The following is a 16686-nucleotide window of genomic DNA, read 5'->3' on the forward strand; positions in this document are numbered from 1 at the left end:
TGTTCCCTTATTATTAAGTTTTGGTAAATTTCTCATATTCATTTTCATCATTCTCCCAGATTATTTCAAATGTCCAGAAGTGATCATTCATTCATTTACTGGATCCAGGTGTTCTGCTCTCCTCAGTTTGAAGAAGAAATAACTTTATGTAAGAAATCTCTACAGATTATTAATATGTATGTCCCTCTAGGTTATTATTTGAGAGAAAGAGAGAGAGAGAGAGAGAGAGAGAGAGAGAGAGAAAGAGAGAGACCCATAGCTAGAAGCATAGTGTGACACAAAGAGAGGAGACAAAGAAACCATGAAGTCTTAAGGTAATAAAGTGATTTACAAAGTTATTGAACAATAACATGGTATTTGCACATTTTAAATTCCATTTTCTTTCAAGTTTCAGTGTCTCTCAACAGAGCCTTGGTGCATTCTACCGCGGACAGTACTACATGGAGTGCAGAGATGGATAATGAGTAAAGGAATATATGTGTATTTGTATGTGGAGTTTATTTCCTTTATTCCTCTCTCCTAGTCCAGTTAGTGGGAAGTATTTTGTTACTGTTTCTCTCATTTAACAACTTGTCTGTTTTGAGGAAGACAAATCAACTTCAACTTTTTGTGCCCCTTAGGGAAATACTTTATATCTAGTGGTAAAACTGATTGGTTTTATTAAAGACACTGTGCAATCTCTGCTGAAGGAAGAAAATTATATTTTCCTACACTGAAGATTGAACAAGAGAAAAAAATCTGAGTAAGTATTGTATGTTATATTCAATTTTAAAAGATATATATGGAGAAGGTGTAGAGATTGCCTTTAAACTTCAAGTTAGGAAGTATATATACATATACATGTATGTTACATGTTCATGGTTGGGAATATGAATGACATCATAAGGACTTAATAACTGTTCTTATCAACTCACAAATTAAAGTTTTCATTGCATTTAAGCAACTTTTTATTAACCCAGAGCAAAGTTCTTTTATTCCTTTCCTGCCATCCCTCCCTTCTCCCCACGTTTCCTCCATTCCTTCCTTCCTTTTTTTCTTCTCCTTCCTTTATTGGAGGAGCTAAAATAAATTTTCATTCTTAATTTTTTATCTTAAAAGCCTGGCTATGCAGCAGACAGGTGGCTTACAAAGGTATCTTTCATCCTCTTCCACCAGAACCTCTCTGATTATTTAGGGTCAATCCTGTGCAGAAGTTTTGAAGTTCTGAAACAATCGCAAAGTTTTATTGTCTCTAATGATTCTCCAGGACTATGAGAACTCAGGTATGTCAGTAAGACATTTGAAAGGGACAAGAAGTACAACAATTAGCTTTGTTTCATTCAAATTAGAGTGGCTGCATTACTTTTGTTTTTCCAGTAAAACCTGCTTCTCCCCATGTTTTTTTTTTTTTTTTCATATCCCTGAAGCCCCAGCATTCTGGATTACAAAAATATGTGACAATCCTATCAACAAATAGCCCATATTTTTGTTAAGTAAACAGAGGAACATAGAATTGATTTCTTATTACTGAAATGAAGCTGTTGTCAAATAGGGACAGTCTAAGCAAGAAGGGGAAATTCAGCCTGTTGCCACATCACTCAAGGCAAGGCTGTGCTTGGCATAAAAATGTATGGCAAATGAGTTGAAAATGAAGACTTACTACATTCCCTTTTGTACTCAGCTCTTCCTTCAACCTCTCCCAGGAAGGAGAATGTGTTTTTCCTCCCAAGCAAGGAGCAGCAGGGGTTATCTTTCCCTGGACAAGCTAAAATCTGTCTCCTTGTCAGAGGAGACAGACCAGGTCAAAGAGGACTCTGCCTCCCAGAAACAGAGTGCAGAAGTTGAGATTCTGGTTCATGACAAGAACGACAGGTTCTTAGGGAGGAATCAAAATGCCATCTTGCTTGCCGGGCCACAAATTGCAGCACTGATTTAAAAATTATACATATGACTTTTTGAGCCATGCCAAGAATGCTTTTTTCATTTTAGTGTCAGTGGTAGTTAGTTTGTTTGTTATGTGTGATATCTTTTTTTCTAAGAAGCATGAAACTATGCAAAGAACAGAAAGACCACAGTATAGTCCTGTGGGGATACCACAGCTTGAAAACAAAAATGCTAGTGTATTCAACATGTTCAGCAGGGAGTAAGAAGAGTAAATTGTTTGAAGCAGAATACATGTATTTAGAAGTATTTTCAAATGTCTTTTTCCCGCAACATTTTATTTTGAAAAATTTCAGATCTACAGAAAATTACAGGTATAGTACATAAACACTCACATGCCCTTCATGTAGATCTGTGCTGATAGAATAGCCACTATCCAAACGCGGATGCCTCTTGGAAAGTGGCTGGTCCAAATTGAAATGTGCTGTTCTATAAGTCTTTCTAAAATATAACTAATTCCTCAAGTTTTCTGAAAAGTGAATTTGGCCCTAAACCAAGCATATAAAAATTAAATATATGTATATAAACATAAGCTTCTATAGATATATAAGCTATATCTATTATATATATATATATATATATAAAACACATATATGTGTATCTATGTGTGCACATATGTATCTGTGGGTCTATCTTCTCTTTTGATACATCATTCAGAAAAAAGTGATCATCTGATAGGGGATGATGAGGGTGTAGTTATCCAGCTTCCAAAATGTCTTTGTTGTTTCTCTTCCTGCTTGGTAAAGAGTAGACTCAGGCCTAGTGAGGTAATTTATTCTCACATCAAATATATAATAAGTTAGAAATAACAGAATCTCTCTTTCCTGGAAAATAAAATAAAAACATAAATTAAAAATGGAAATCTTAAACACTACATTTCTCCTTGAGGATAGTGAATTTTTTTCTTTTTCTTTTGTATTTTTTTGGACAGAGTGTTGCTCTATTGCCCAGGCTAGAGTGCAGTGGTATCATCGTAGCTCACTGCAACCTCAAATTTCTGGGCTCAAGCGATCCTTCTGCCTCAGCCTCCCAAATAGCTATGACTACAGGAGTGAGCCACTGCATCCAGCCATGGCATTGTGCTTCTGTAAGCCAGTTTTAGATCTAAAACTCATCTGTGTAAAAGCCTCTTTGTTTTCCCACCTACTCCAATGCAAGGTAAAATATAAACATAGAGTTGTCACATTTATTTGGGATTAATTGTTATCCAATAATCAATATTCAGTGATTCAATATTGGTAAAATAGTGAAGTCATTAAAAATTTTAAAAGTTAGTGGTCAGTGACTTTGAGCCTCTTTCAGTCCCCTTCCATATACAGTGTGAACAGCCTGTTTAATAAGTAAATAGATCATGTCCAGATAGATGATATCCCCTTTCAGTAGTCTCTCATGAAAAGTTTTTGTTTATTTTGGTATATTTCTATTATAGTCCATAGCAATGCTGTGCAAGTTCCTTGGTAAATGGGTATGAATTTTGCAAACTGGCAAACTTGTTTAAAGCCAAGCAGAATGATAAGATTGACAATACTACTTGTATTATTAGTCAGCTCAGATTGCCATAACAAAATACCATAGACAGGATGGCTTAAACTACAGAACTTCTCATAGTTCTGGAGGAAGAGAAGTCCAAGATCAATGTGGGGGCAAGGTAGGTTTCATTCTGAGGTCTCTTCTCTTGGGTTGTATGTGGCTGCCTTCTTAATGTGTGCTCACATAGCCTCTTCTTTGTATCTCCTCTTCTAAGGACATTAAACTGAAGAGACCAGGGCCTCATCCTTAGAGCCTCATTTAACCTCAATCTTCATTAGTCTTATCTCCAACTTGACACATTGAGAGTTAGGCCTTCAAGATATATGAATTTTGAGAGGACACAGTTCAGTCCATAACCCTATCTAACATGAATTTTTGACCCAAGAAAAGGCACTGAATATAAAGAACAAGGCTAATTTTATGCATGTGTATGTTTATGGCTTAAACAAGCCCTGAATATATTTCCAAATGAGAGCTTCAAAAATATTTTATGGCATGTCAGTTTTGTTTGAGAAAATATGTTAACCACTTTTTTCTTGTTTTTAACCAATAAAGCAGCATATTTATTTGCATGAATCTTGGAAAATGAAGAAAGAATAAAGAAAATTGAAAGTATCATATATTATTAAAATTTTCTGGAGATCATTTTCCCAGTACCACATAAACACACACACACACACACACACACACACTATATATATGTATATATATATATATATATATATATATATATATATATATATAACTTTTACAAACTTGGAATCATATATCTAAGGAATGTTCTTCATCCTGCTCTTTTCCATTTAAAATTATCTCATGAGCATTTCCAAATTTTTAAATAACTTATGAAAATTTTTCTTATTTAAGGACTTTTTGTTGTTTTCATTTTTCACTATCATACATGTGCCATGAATTAATTCTTGCTTTTATTTATTTCTTGAACATAAATATTAGGTGCAGGTCTGATTATTTTCTCAGTATAATTCCCAAAGAAAAAAATTACTATGTCAAAAGGTATTAATAATTTTTAGATACTTGATTCATATTGCTAAATAGCTCTCCAGTAAAGTTGTATCAAATGAAACTTTCACATGATATTCGAGAGGGACAATTCATTTGCCAACACTAGTCATTATACTTAAAAACATCTTTCTCAATTTGTAAAGAAATCTGCATCTGGTTTTACATTTCAAGTGAGAATCAACTGTTTTGTTTTGTTTTTCATTGGCTTATTCTTCTTTTTCTACTTCTACTTATGAATTGGCTGTCCACATCCTTTTCCCACTTTCTTTCAGGGGAGTCAAAGTTTTCTTATTGACTTGTTTTTCAATTGATTTATTATTATTATTACATTCTTCATCATTTAACATTGTAATTTTTAAGCTTTGGTTTTCTTTTGACTTTTGATTTTGTGTATTTATTTCATAGAAATTTTCACACCTGTATAGTAAATCACTAAATCCCATCCTGCCTTGCAGTGGTTCTCAAATGTAATGTGCATCAGAATCTCTTGGTGTTCTCATTAAAACAGAGATTCTTGGGCCCCATCTTCAGGGTCTATTATTCAATCAACCTTTGATGTGGCCCTAACAACTGGTTTTAGCAAGTACTCCAGCTGATTGTAAATGAAATAGTTAATAAACCACACTGTGAAATACTGTGTTGAATTAATACTTAGAGTTTCTCCTAGTAATATATTGTTAGAGTAGAAAAGTAGGAGACAGGGCTGACACAAGATGTAGGGGCTTGAAAATTGGCTGCAGGTGTTAAAGTAAACAACACTTAGGCAGAAGCTAACCAGAGGGACTGATAACTGCAGGCAAGAATGGCTTCAACTGGCTTGTCAGCTATCTCTGCCACCTTACATGAACTTTGACTAATTACACTATCATTTACATTGTGGTTTTAAAATTTCTCTGACCTTGAAATCACCATGACAGTTTTGAGACAACCATATAAAGTATGAAAATTGGAAGGGACCCAATTCTAGGGATTACTATCCAGATTCTTAGTAAAAGCCAAGCCCTTGGCCTTGAATGTTCCTTCCCTCAATTAATAAAACTACAAAAGATCTAAAATCACTTTCTTTCAGTGCAGCTTCTCTTTTTTGAGCCTGATTGCTCTCCTCCTGAGAGTGTACTTTTGCTTTCAATAAAAGCTGTCACTTTCTTGGCTTACCTGGTGTGTCCTGAAATTCTTTTCCCGAAGAACACCAAGAACTTGGAAAAACCTACCATATCACATAAATAACTATCTATATTTTCTTACGTTTTAATTTTTTTACAACTACCTATTTAATTCATCTGGGATTTATTTTACTATGCACTTTACCCTCAAATATGGAACCATTTTTCCTAGTATAATTTACTGAAGAATATTTCCCCCAAATTTACAATTTTAACCTTTTTGTTTACTACAATGTTATAAGTATTTGAGGGTTTTACTAAGCTTGTCTTTCTGTCCCATTGATTTATCTATCTACTCCAGCTTATCATTGTTTTGTCTTCTTCTTTTTTTTTTTTTTGAGATGGGTATCACTATGTCACCCAGACTGTCACAATTTCCTGGGCTCAAGAGATCCCCCTGCTTCAGCCTCCCAAGTAGCTGGGATAACAGGTGTGAGCCACCATCCCCAGCTCCCAGTATGCTGTTTTATGTGTTGTATCTTTTGAGTATGTTTAGTACCATGAACAATGTCCCCTCCTCGTTACTCCTCGTACTCAAAAATATTTTGGCAATGCTCACCTATATAATTAAAAAAATCAGTCTTTCAAATTACAATAAATTGTTAAAAACTTTTGACTGGAGTTGTATTTAGTCTAGACTAGAAAATAATTTGAGGAGACTTCACATGTGTGTGACATTGTGGCTTCCCATATTAAAACATCATATATTTTTACTCGTATTTATAGCTTCTTTTTTTTAAAAATTCCTAATTGTCTTCATATAGATCTTCCTTATTTTCCAAATTTGTTTTTGTACTGTATATTTTTAAAACTTCTATCATAAATTATAAGTGGAATACTTCTCTATACTCTTTATAAATGACAGTTGCTAGTGTGTGTGAAAGCTACTGCTGTTTACTTACTTATGTAGTAATCAGGCAACTATTCAACTCTTGTATTCTCAGAGTTTCTAAGTTGGTTCCCTTAGGGTTTTCCAAAACACAGTCATATATCATCTGTACATATGTTAAAAATTATCTCCTCCTTTCCAAAGTTGTATTTTTCTTTTCTTGACTTATTAAGTTGACAAAAATTCCATAGTACCAAAATAAAATGACAGTAGTAGTCATATTTATCTTTAATTTTACTGCCTAAAACATTTTAATATTTAATATTTAATCATAGTTAAATATAATTCTGCCTATCAATATAAAATAAGCATTCTTTATCATGTTAAGGACGAGTCCTACTTATTGGCTTCTACAAGTTTTATTAGGTAAAGATGTTCAATAATTTCTAAAAATCAAATCAACCTTACTTTGTCATGTCATTTTCTTTACTTAGTGTTTTAAAATTTACCAAAGTGGTCATATAGTAGTTCCTCCTCTAATGTAGTAATGTGATAAAAATTATTTTTATAAATATTAAAATTGATTTTAGAAGATAAAACTAAATCTTGCTATGGTTTGTTATTAATTGATGTAGTAATTCTTGTCAGGATATATTGTGAATAATTTAAAAATATTATTTAAAGTATTTAACTCAATTGTGTACTATTTTAAAAAATAGAGCAGATTTAAGATTACCATTTGCATTCTGATTTAGTTTTTGAGTGGCAGAGAAAGGAATAGTGCTACAGCTAAATTCTATGAATTTTAAATAATCCTGAGTGAGCCAAATGAAGGTTCTAAATAATGTGTCATGGTGAAAAAATAGTTGAGATATCCTTTGGGTTATAATTTTCTAGTGTTGTATCACAAATGAAATAAGTCTAGGGTTTAATTGGTAGACTTTGCTAAGTTTTAGGATCATGGTTATTATTTATGTATATATCTAGTTCTGGCATACATGTTCAATTATAGTTCAATTATAGCATAGTAAATATATGTGATACCCAGATACTTATCAGACAAAGATGGGTCTCATTACTTTACTGTAGTATCATTTTGGTACTCTAGCAATGATGAGAAATGAATAAGTAAAAAGAGTTTCAGTTTCAATAGCAGTCTAATGATCTGCTCTTTTCATTTGTAAAGTTCATATTTAGCCTTTATTTAACTGTATTTTATATTAGACCCTCAACTTGTCAATTCCCTGATTTTTATGGCTCACATAAAACTTCTCTGTTTTTACATAAAATTCTATTTTTCTGGATACCAAAATACAGAGAAAAATATTTTTTCTTTTAAAAATTTTAGTTGGTTTTTGAAAGCCTTCATAATAAAAAGCTGGGTTAAGTTTCAATGTTCTAGTTTTCGAACATTGTCAAGATTGACACTTCCAAAATCAAAATTTGTCATTGCTTTTTCTCTGTCCATTTATGAAAGTTCACATGAAAAATTATAAATAAATACAAAAAGATTTTTCTCCTGATAGTTCAGAACTTTATTATACTGTTAAAATTGTTCCAAAGCAGGATAAAATTTAGTTTAAATTTGCAAAAGAAAGTCCTTTGCAAGATGATCGGGGTGGATTCCTTCCTGATGTCCCCAAAGGCAGACATTTCCTGCTCTATTCTTGTCTCTTCATCTTACTCTGATCTGTAGCTTCCCACAGGCATCTCTGTTTATCTGGTTTCCTTCCCTTCACCTGGGGCCAAAGAGAGAGAGGGAAAAGCTTGATTCCATATTAAGGCCTATTTGGAAGCAATCCTGGGGTGTAGAAGATATCAGATTTCACTGCCAGGCAGTGAGAAAGATGGGAAAAGGGAAAGGTAAAACAAACCAATTTAGTTGAATTTTTAAGACTTCCAATTCACCCTCAGGACAGGGATTCACAAAGATGTATTTCTTGCTTTTAAGAGTATTATAAAATAAGGACCAGGTGTGATGGCTCATGCCTGTAATCTCAGGACTCTTAGAGGCTGACGTGGGAGTATTGCTTGCAGCCAGGAGTTTGAGACCAGCCTGGGCAACATAGTAAGACCCTGTCTCTACAAAAAAATTTAAAGAATAACCAGGTGTGGTGGTGGCTCATGCCTGTAGTCCTACCTACTTGGGAGGCTGAGACGGGAGGATTGATTGAGTCCAGCAGTTCACCTGGGTGACAGAGTGATACTTGTATCACTTGATACTTTTTGTATCTAAAAAGGAAAAATAAAAGCATATTATAAAACAAGAGGAAGTGACCAATCTCTTCTCGTAACAGAACGCCTGGGGGAACATTAACTTCAGGCATGTGGATGAAAGAATTCTTACTAACTCTGAAACAGCAAATGAGCCTTCTGACTATCACTGAGTTTGGTGTGCTCCAGGGAACTATAGCTGGTAGGTTGGCCCATGGAACCTTACAGAGGTTCAAACTGTAGATACGAACTGGAGCAGCTCTAATGTATTCTTTACAGCAGAGACTGTAGGATTGTTTGAGGTCGTTCAAGTAGTATAACAACATGAGGGTCAGTAAAAAATCCTGTGAAGTGTGTAGCAGGGCTCCTACAAGAATATGGCGTATGGAAACCTGTGAACAAAAGCATGTTAAGAAACTGTGGTAAGTACAGACCAGAGATTTGGTTGATAGTAACCATATTAGTTTCCTAGGGCTGCCATAACAAAGTAATATAAACTGGCTTAAAACAATAGAAATTTATTGTCCCACAATTCTGGAGGTTGGAAGTCTGAAGTCAAGGTGTCTTGAGGGCCAGTTCCCCTCTTAAGGTTGTAAGAGAATCCTTCCTTCCTCCTAGCCTCTGGTGGCTTGCTGGCAATCTTTGGTGTTCCTGGGTTTACAGCTACATAATTACAATCTCTGCCTTTGTTATCACATTTTCTCCCTGTATATGTGTCTTCAGGTGGCCATTTTCTTTTAAGGACACCAGTCATTTTGCATTAGTGGCCAACCTTGCTTTAATATGACCTCATCTTACCACTAATTACATCTGCAACAACTTTAATTCCAAATAAGGTCACATTCTGAGGTACTGAGAGTTAGGACTTCAACATATCTTTTTTGGAAAAGACTCAATTCACCTCGTAACAATATCAAATATTATACAAAGTATGATGGACACACAAAAAAGATCAGTATACTTTACATTTAGGACATGATTGGTTACTTTTGAGAGAGCTGAGATCTAAATAAAAGCCAAGTTCACAGCAGTTGATTAATGAGTGTGAAGTGGAGAAGTGGAGACAGCAAAAGGTGAAGACAATGTCAGAGGCTGGCACAAGAGTGACAGAGAATAAGACTTTCTGAGGATCAATGGGTAGTCATCAGTACATAAAGCAAGTAGTCTGGAGTTAACAAGCATGTCAGTCAAATAAAGTAATGTTGGAATAATGCTCTAATCATGCAAGAAAATATATACAGTTTTATGTCCCAAAATGATGTTTTGGTAAATGATGAACCACATATATAATGGTGGTCCCATAAGATCATAATCGTGTAATTTTACTATATCTTTTCTATGTCTAGATACACAAATACTTATCATTGTGTTACAATTGTGTATGGTATTCAGTAAAGTAACATGTTGTACAGGTTTGTAGCCTAGGAGCAGCAGGCTATACCATACAGCTCAGGTGTGTAGTAGGCTATACCATGTAGGTGTGTGTATGTGTACACTAGGTACTTAGTCTATTTTGTACAACAAAATCACCTAATGATGCATTTCTCAGAATATATTCTCATCATTAAGTAATACATATGACTATAGTTCATAAAATTCTACTAGATCATGATGTGTTTCCTGTTAATATAAACTCCTAAGCTATTCTAATGAGTATTAAAATACTACTACTGATATATGTTTATTAAGTCAATATATATGTGTGTGTTTACAAACATACACACATAAATCCATACATACATAAATATAAAAATTTTCCATGCCTTTTACTATTTCCTAATATTACACAGCTACTAAAACAAGCAAATTTGCCATAAAATTGAGGTCTAAAATGAGAAAGGCATTTACAATTTATAATCTGATATATTTATTTTCCTTTCAAAATTTAGAAAACCATTTCACTTGATTTTTCTATAATTAAGTAAAAAACTGTGTTATTAAAATTTAATTCCCTCCCCAAACTTTCCAGAATAGTGAAGGCTTCTGGACGGTTAGAATTTTCTCTGCTAACCATACCTTCTATATTTAAATATTTATGAGTGTGTGCCAAATGTATATTCTGAAACACAAATAGAGTATGTTTTCTCGTATTTGAATACATATTTTGATTAATTAAACAGATGTTACACTTGTGCATCACTTTAGGGTTATTTGATTCAGAATAGCACTTGGTTTCAGTGATAACCTGAATTAGGTAAACTACTTACAAATATGCTCTTATTTTCTTCTCATAATCTCTCTCCTAAGGCAAGTAAACAGGAACAGCTGAAAAAGAACCTAGTGCTCCTCAGAGGCTATTGTACTGGCCTGGTCCAACTCAGGATGTGGGGGCATTTGTCCTTGAAAGGACAGCGAAGTCCTTCTGTGAAGGCCGTGGTGTTATTCATTCATAGGGAAGCTCCACACGGCTGGGAAGAGAAAAGCAGACCCCTGAGCAGTTTCAATATTGCCCCCCTCAGGAGCACCTGTGCCATGGACAGTTTCAATTACGATCCAACAGTGCAAAAAGCAGGGATGCAGTCAGGCCAGAGAGAGAACTTCTATTTTCAAACACAAATGAACAAAACAACCAATAGTATAAAGAAATCATTGTTCTCTCTGTCGAACTTGAGGCTCAAACAAACCCTCCCTGATTTAATGTGCAGATTTTGGCCTCACCCCCGTGCTCTTCTTGATGGGTCTGTGAGGCAGCACTGTCTGTAGCAGTGTGTGCCAGACGCAGGGACTTTTCCAACTGTCTCATGACTTTTGGGCAACCTTGCATTTTTGTTCAACTTTGAGCTGGGCTGTCTATGGTCTTTGCAGGTTTAGCTTTGGGAAGCTGCCCTCTGCTGGTCTTCGGTTGGTGGGAAACTCTTAGGTTCAGAGAGGGAAAGTGCTATAGTTGGCCCCTGGCTGGACCCTGGACTTTGGAACCTCCTGACAGAATTGCTTACCCTCATGTTATCAACCTGAAAACCTCATTAAGTGTTGCATCTCCAGTCCCCTGACTGTCTTGTGACCAACTTGACGGTATTAGGCAAAGCTCATTCCAGAAGGACTGTCATAAAGTTGTTGACTGAACTCTGTCTCGGGAAAGTTTAGCATGCCCTGGCGACTTTTATGCTCACACCACTAACTCTGAGAGGTCAAAGGTCTTATGTAGTATAGTAACGTTCTTAAAATTGACTCATAAACAGAGCTATGCATAGCAGACTCATTCCTGGTCTTACAGAGAGGATGTCAAATGGCTGAGCCGTGCACTTTCTCAAAGTCAACGGCAGCAGGGACGAGGAAGGGGCTGGTCATTTTAGAAGGAGCCTGGACAAAGGCCAAGTTGACACCAAACAAGTTGTCAGTCTCTGTGCTTTCCACACACGCTCAAGCGTTCCACTGAGCAGATACGGGGACAAAAGGAAGATAAATGTTACATGTTGTTTGTTCTGATATAACTGTCACTATCTCAGGGCACACACTCTCCATGAGAACACCTCTGTTTCATTAATCAGGTTTCTTTTGAAAATGTGACTAAATGTAAGTGATGTCAATTTATGCAGTTGCTTTTGCTTTGTAAATAGGCTTTTTAAAAAAACATATTTGGTAGATGCTAATATTTTCATGTTGGACGTGAGAAAGGTTATTATAGTACGTAATGTAGTAAAATATTTGTTTTGTTTAAAGAGAGAACTACTCAACCACTTTTATTTACATTCTTGGTCAACTTGGGTCAGGCTGCCTTAAAGAGTTCTATTTTCTAAAGAATAAGTCTGTGGAATGACTTCATCATAAGTTCATGAAACAAATACAACTTCAGGATTTTTGCTAAACACAGTACCCTTAATTTCCTAGAATAAGACAAATCATAGTTATCTTAAATAATTTTGGATAAAACTCTGGTTTATTATTTGATTCTAAAGACCTCCATGAGTTTGAAATAATCAAAACAAACTATTATTTTTGCTCAGAATAAGATAAAAATAACAAGACAAATCTACTAGTGAACTAATTTTAAATGCAACCTAAATAAAATATATATCTTTAAAGGACTGATTTTTTTTCTTCTTATGATCAAAGGCAGACAAGCTACAGAATTGTCTTTAGAAATTTCTGTTTCTAAAATGCATTGATTTCAATGAAAGAAAAATGGAATAAATCACGATTAATGATAAAAAGTTAAATTGTGTCTTAATGTAAGAAAGGTAAGGGGATTTTTATTTATTTTTTATTTTTTTAAGGAGCAAATAGGGCAGAAATTAGAGTGGCCAGCAGGAGGCTTCTTTTAGGTTTCTTCTCTTCCCCCCCTTAAATTAAGACCTAACCTGAAAATATATTTTACTTTTTAGTTTTATAAATAAGGAATATAGGGAAAAGTCAGGACTGCTAGATTTACATTGCTTCTGCTAGTCTAAACAAAACATCTCTTTCTTCTTTTCAGTTAATTCCTCTCTTCCACTTCCCTTCCCACCAATGTTCTTTCTCAAGACCTGTAACATGTGATCCCAGCAGTCTGGATTTGCCACTGCTGCCTCTGTCCCCACCACCAATGAAAAGTCTATCTTTAAAAACCTCCCAGGGAGGATTTGAATGATGGGCTTCCCACCAGACATAAATTAAAAGTAAATTAACAGCAAAGAAACATATTCTGGTTTAATGATTTAAATAGTAGTTACAAAAACCTGGTTTCACTCTGAACCTCCACTGAGAGGGATTTATGAAATCAGGGGCTTGAGTAGTAGTATGAAAGGTAGTGGGTAGCTATGTAATATGACATTTTAAAAGAGTGGTGTGTTTTCCCAGGAATTAGAGAGCGTGTGAAAAGCCTCCACAACTAGTAAGCAGAGTCTGAATCATAAGGAACTATAGCTCCATCATCATCCTTTCTTACATGCCTATTTTATAAATGTTGGCTCAATAGCTTTAGTAACAGAGCAAAACAATTAACCAGATAGTGTATTAAAAGGCAAAATTGTGACATTTTGTGTTATCCAGGTGAAATCTCAAGAGGAATTGAAACTGACCACATGTAATTTTTCAAATAAGAATTAGAGAAAGCAAGGAATATATCTATAATGATTTTTTTTTTTTTTTTGAGACAGAGTCTCACTTTGTTGCCCAGGCTAGAGTGAGTGCCGTGGCGTCAGCCTAGCTCACAGCAACCTCAAACTCCTGGGCTCAAGCGATCTTCCTGCCTCAGCCTCCTGAGTAGCTGGGACTACAGGCATGCACCTCCATGCTCGGCTAATTTTTTCTATATATATTAGTTGGCCAATTAATTTCTTTCTATTTATAGTAGAGATGGGGTCTTGCTCTTGCTCAGGCTGGTTTCGAACTCCTGACCTTAAGCGATCAGCCCACCTTAGCCTCCCAGAGTGCTAGGATTACAGGCGTGAGCCACCGAGCCGGGCCTATAATGATTTTTTGAAGTTCCAAGTAACCCAAAAGTCAGGAATTCCAAGTTCAACATGCAAGATACAAAATTACGTTAGAATTTTGTTTTACTGATACAAAATGAAACTTTGATTGTTGGAATAAAACAAATAGTACAGAACAGGCTGGCTTAGAGTCATGTTTCCTAAACTGGGGTACATGGCATTGGGACATGGGTTATTGAAACCACGGAATGAGCCTGCAGCCTTTTTCCCATTGTGACAATTTATGTGTGGATTAGGGATAAAAGAAGATTAGTAATTTAGCTGGCAAGAATTTAAAATACTTTTATGCTACCCTACTAGGGAAATTTTATAAAGTGGAATATAAAATTCAAATGATATTTTCTAAGGCCTCAATGTTTATGTCTCTTCATGTGTTGACATCCTCACCCCCAAGGAGTTGATATTAGAAGGTAGGACCTTTGGGACGTGATTAAATCACATGGGGTGGAGCCCTCATGAATGTACTTAGTGGCCTTATAAAAGAGGCTAGAGAGAGACCCCGTCACCTCTTCTCCCATGTGAGTACACAACAAGAAAATGCCATCTATAAAGCAGAACTTTAGCCCTCAGCAGACACCAAATCTGCCAATGCCTTGTCTCAGACTTCTCAGCCTCCAGAATGGGTTGAAAAATAAATTTCTATTGTTTATAAGCCAGTCAGTTTATGGTATTTTGTTATAGCAACCCAAACAGACTAAGACAATTTGTTTAAGATTAACCTTCAAGAAATTTTGAACATGCAAAGGTCCATTATAGCATGACTCCCAGGTATATTAGTTCAATAAATGCTTTGGCTGCCAAACTATCAGATTTCTTGTCTTGGCAGAGTGGTTGATTGATATGATTTCTGGCAAGTTAGTTAATTTTTCCTGCATTAGTAAAATTGGTCACAGCTTTTAACTCAATTGGGGAATTATTAGAAAATCAGAATTAGAGTCGAATACAGTCTTACTTTAAATTATTTGTATAGATAAAGAAATAAACATCACTATAAGTTCTTTTATTCAAAGTCTTGGGATCTACCTGAGAGCAAAAGAAAAGAGAGGGGTTGGAAGCAGAGATATCATGACCTATTGCAAAAACATAACTGTGATTTATATGTGCTTGCATAGCTTTGTCCTTTACCGTACCTTAGTTCTCAGGGTTATCCTTCAAAACAGGGAAGAGATGCATTTTTATTACTGGGTGATTTAACTAGTGGCCAAGATTATGACTTATAACCTTGGATTTTAAGACTTCTATGGGCATAATTTGAGGCTGAAATTTAATACGTTCCCTCTCTGGTCCTAAAAAAGAGGTCAGTAAGGGAAGTATTCTTTTATCTAGTTGTGGTTTATAAAACAATTCCTGGGAATGACATCACAGTGCATCTTGGTCCAAATTACTCCTCACTATCTATGAGTACAACTACCCCAGGGAAAAGATGTCCTTTGCTATTACAATGGGCCTCTGATGAGCTTTAAAGGAAAAGTGCAAATATAAAACCCCCAATATTCTTTCTTTTTAAAAATAGTGTATCACTTTCCTTGTTTTTAATTTCTTTTGCTCTTTTTGAATGGGAATGAGAAGTGAAAGTTAATGTATGTAATCATGCATTCACTGAATGTGGTTATCCTTTGAATTTTCCTTGCCTGGTTATTATACTATTTTGAAAAACTTTGATAGGAAAATATTAAGAGGTAAATGAATGAAAGGTGTATCAGTCAAATATAAGGCATTACCTTTTAATTAAAAAATATGCCTAATCTTTTTTCAGGTGTAGGCTATTTATATCCAATTACACAAAGCCTATTGGTAAACAAAAGATAGCTGATTTTCTTTCCCCTATATTCCCTCTTCACCCTCAGTGTATTTTTTAATATTTTGTGCTGGAGGCCTCTTTACAAAAACACACAATGCTATATTCAACAAATTACATGTAGAAAAGGGATCTTAAAGCTTATCATGAGGTGATTGTACTAATGTATCTAATCGTCCATGCCTCTGTATTTCATGCCCTTTAGTCGTGACCTCCCCCCACTGTCCTAACTTGCTTGTGTGACTTGCTTTGAACAATGGGATTGTAGCAGAACTGATGCAAGCAGAAGCTTGAAACGCATTTCCGTGATGCTTCTTCCTTTTGTAGATCCCTGCCACTGCCATGAGAGCATGCCCTGGCTAGCTTGCAGGAGAAATGTAAGAGGAGTCTAATGAGGGCAGCTGAGTTTTCCCAGCGATGCTATCAAGATCACCTAACTATGGTTAACCATCCAGCTAACAGAGTTGCATGAGCGAGCAACTGAGCGAGCTGAGGTCAGGTGGGCAGCGTCCAGAGAGCAGAACTTCTCAGCCAACCCATTAGTTGAAAGAAAATAATAAGTGGTTGTTATCTTCAGTCATTAAGTTTGGAGTTTTGTTATGCAGCAATGGCTGATGGATACAGGATAATTTGTTCCAGACTTCCCATATAAGATGTAAGAGATGTAAGAGAACTGAGTCTGGGGATTTACATTTTCCCCCACTTTATTGCTAATACCTCCCAAATTTTAGAGTTGAGAACTCTAGTTCTAAATTACGTAAAAGCAAGAATAATTACTGACAAAGTTCTCAATCCTTA

At 35.4% G+C, this 16686-nt stretch overlaps 1 long non-coding RNA gene across 1 annotated transcript in view; it reads left to right on the top strand.

Moving 5' to 3' along the window:
* The first annotated feature begins 349 nt into the window (after positions 1-349).
* The window catches only part of LOC142872292 (uncharacterized), an 89009-nt gene continuing 72672 nt past the window's right edge, over positions 350-16686 (top strand). Inside the window, exon 1 of the long non-coding RNA XR_012920502.1 lies at positions 350-742. This is a non-coding gene — a long non-coding RNA (uncharacterized LOC142872292). The remainder of the gene's footprint in view (positions 743-16686) is intronic.

The sequence above is a fragment of the Microcebus murinus genome, chromosome 1 (genome assembly GCF_040939455.1).
Source record: "Microcebus murinus isolate Inina chromosome 1, M.murinus_Inina_mat1.0, whole genome shotgun sequence".
Classification (NCBI taxonomy): domain Eukaryota; kingdom Metazoa; phylum Chordata; class Mammalia; order Primates; family Cheirogaleidae; genus Microcebus; species Microcebus murinus.